Source organism: Belonocnema kinseyi, chromosome 1 (assembly GCF_010883055.1).
Source record: "Belonocnema kinseyi isolate 2016_QV_RU_SX_M_011 chromosome 1, B_treatae_v1, whole genome shotgun sequence".
Lineage (NCBI taxonomy): Eukaryota > Metazoa > Arthropoda > Insecta > Hymenoptera > Cynipidae > Belonocnema > Belonocnema kinseyi.
This window is the reverse complement of record NC_046657.1, coordinates 100,078,480-100,081,509: the sequence shown is the minus strand read 5'-3', so window position 1 is coordinate 100,081,509 and position 3,030 is coordinate 100,078,480.

Genomic DNA, 3,030 nt, shown 5'->3' with positions numbered 1-3,030 from the left:
CGGAAGTCGCTTAGATTAGAAGCGTGAAAATTGTAAGTAATGGTAAAGTAAAAGATAAGTAGACTAAGATGCGTTTGCGTTCTCATGCTCTCTCTCTCGCTTTCGTTCGCTCGATCACTTGCTTGCCTAACAAGTCCTAAATTGAGCTATCGCAGGAAGTAGAAATAAGGAACTAGATATAAGACTTTATGTAAATAGTTGTAAATAATTGTATATATAGAAAGGATAAGATTGTAAAAAATATATAGATTTAAACGGAAAAATTGTAAGGAATGGAAGTCATGTAAACCCTTAGGGGACACATTATGAATAAAGAAGAACTAAAATGAGTAACCTTCAACCAAAAAAAAGTTGAAAGTTACAATTTTTAAATGAATTTTATGTATTTTGTTGAAAATTGGTCTTTCTTGGTAGAAATTTAATCTTCTTGGTTTAAAATGTATCTAATTTGGTTAAAAATTGTTCCTTTTCGGTTAAAAATGTAATTGCTTGGTGAAAATATTAACTGGTAAATGCTTAATTGAGAATTCACTCCTTTTTTTTTTTACTGAAAAGTCGATTATTTGAATTGAAGTTGAATTCAGCTTTTTTTTTGTAGATAATTCGTCTTTGATTTTAAAATAAAAAAATTTTGTTGAAAATTGATGTATTTTTTCAAAGCTTGTTTTTTTGTTTGAAAATTAATCTTCTTAGTCGCAAATTCATCTTTGTGATTAAAAATTTAAAAACTGTTCGAATTCATTCTTTGTATAAAAAATGGGTTTCAATTTATCTGAAGATGTAACCGTTTTGTAACAACCGTTACATTTTTGTTACAGTCTGTAAAGGAATCAATACGACAATCCAGCAAAAGCCTCGTGCATCCTAAGAACACAAAGCGGCCCAAGGACAACCGCCTTCTGCATTTTTCCCGAAAGTGTTTTAGCATATTGTTGACACGCAGGGATGCTTTTTAGGCCATTAACAAGTGAAAGCTTGGCACCTCCAAGAGCGCCGATGATAAGGACGATTAGGTTAACAGAATATTCCGGGTACAATCGTTACAACTCCCTTATAAGGTCTCGATACCTCTCTTTCTTTTCATTCTCCTTGGTTATAATGTTTTTGTCAGCTGGTGCCGAAAATTCGATAACCAGACTTTAATCCGAGCGATTTAAGGAAACAAACGTTAGCTCACAAGACATTGACTGATCCTTCACATTTCTGTGGAAGATACCGTGCATCCTCTTATCGAGGAGCTGTTCACGAAAGTTTTTTTCTTGTGCTTTCTTAATCCGGGCTTTCAGGAGTGAGTACTCGAGATAGATAAGATTTGATGCATTTTGCTCACCCCTAATACTGAAGTCAAGTCCGAGTGTTTCAGCAGCCTCTTCCACTGCTTTGTATAGAAACGCTCCTTTGCCCACTTCTTCGTGATTCCTGACCATTTTAGGAAGAGGGTCTCTTCCATTTGCAACTCTGTGTGCTGTACCCAGAATAATCCTGTTGTGAAGGATTCAAGACTCAATATTCCGCGACCCCCTTGACGGCGTGAGATGTACAGTCGCGGAACGGAAGACTTAAGATGCATGCTTTTGTTCACGTGCATAACCTTTCTTGTGCCGATATCAAGGGATCTGAGCTCGTTCTTCGTCCATGGAACTACTCCAAATGAATAGAGTAGTAACGGGACGGCAAGCATGTTCGTTGCAGATACTTTGTTCTTCGCCGACAGTTCGGAAGACCAAATCTGCCGGATGAGACGTTTGTATCTGCTTCGGAGAGTATCCTTTATAGATGTCACATCCTGAATGCGGCTCTGTGGCACGCCCTGGTATGTATAAGCCTCTCCAGGGCAAAGATGTCGTATGGCGCTTCTATCAACGAGCTCAGGATCTTCAGGGATGATATTAAGTTTTCCTCGCTTCAATTAAACCTTGGCGCATTTGTCTAACCCAAATTCCATTCCAATTTCCTTAGTATATCGTTCGACAATCCCCAGAGCTAGATGCAGTTGCTCTCTGTTTTTAGCATAGATCTTAAGATCGTCCATGTAAAATACATGAATGAACTTGTACTTTCGACCTGCAGGTTTGCCGCACAAGTACCCGTCGGAATGGCGAAGTACTAGAGATAGTGAGTAAGGCAAAAGAGGAGTGGGCTTATGGTCTATGGGAGGTCCAGTCGAAAGCTTTCCGATAATCAATCCAGGCCATCGATAGGTGACGCTGGTAGAATGCTGCATCTTTGCAGACACATCTATCGATGAGCAGGTTCTCCCGATATCCGGCTACGCCTTTCTTTGAGCCTCGTTGTTCATACATTTCTTGCCACACAGGTTCCGTTGCCCGAACAATCCTATCATTTAGGATAGCTGTGAAAACCTTATAAAGCGTGTTCAGACAAGTTATTGGCCTGTAGTTCTTTGGGTCAGCTAAGTTGCTTATTTTCGGCAGGAATATTGTGCGCCCTTCCACCAACCACTCTGGAATCAGCTCTTCCGACTTCAAATATGAGGTGAAAATACGGGTCAAATGCTGATGGGTTGAAGAAAACTTCTTGCACCAGAAGGTTTTGATACAATCTGGTCCCGGTGCGGAATAGTTCTTCATCCCTCTTAATACTTTTTTCACCTCCTCCGTAGTGATGGGTGGGCATTCTTTACCAGGTGTTATGAGGGCAACACATAACTCCTTGAAGCTATTTATATTTTCTGAGTCTTCGTCTAGTCTATACTGAACTTCGTAGACTTCTCTCCAAAATACTTCGACCTCCTGTGGTTTGGGTGGGTGTTCGACAGTAACTGGAGGGTCTTGGAAGAGTAGAGATGGGTCAGAGAGAAACTGTTGATTTTCTCTGACCCATCTCTCCCTACGCTCTAGACTTCTCTTAGCGTCAGATAGTATCCGTATTCTCTCAACAATATGCTACCTGATGGTCAGCAGCTTAGACTTGTTAAGTGTGTGATAACGGGTCCGGAGTTCGCGCGCGAACTTTCGAACCTTGGCGGTAAAATTCCTGCCAGGTGTGATGTAGTCAATCACACATTGA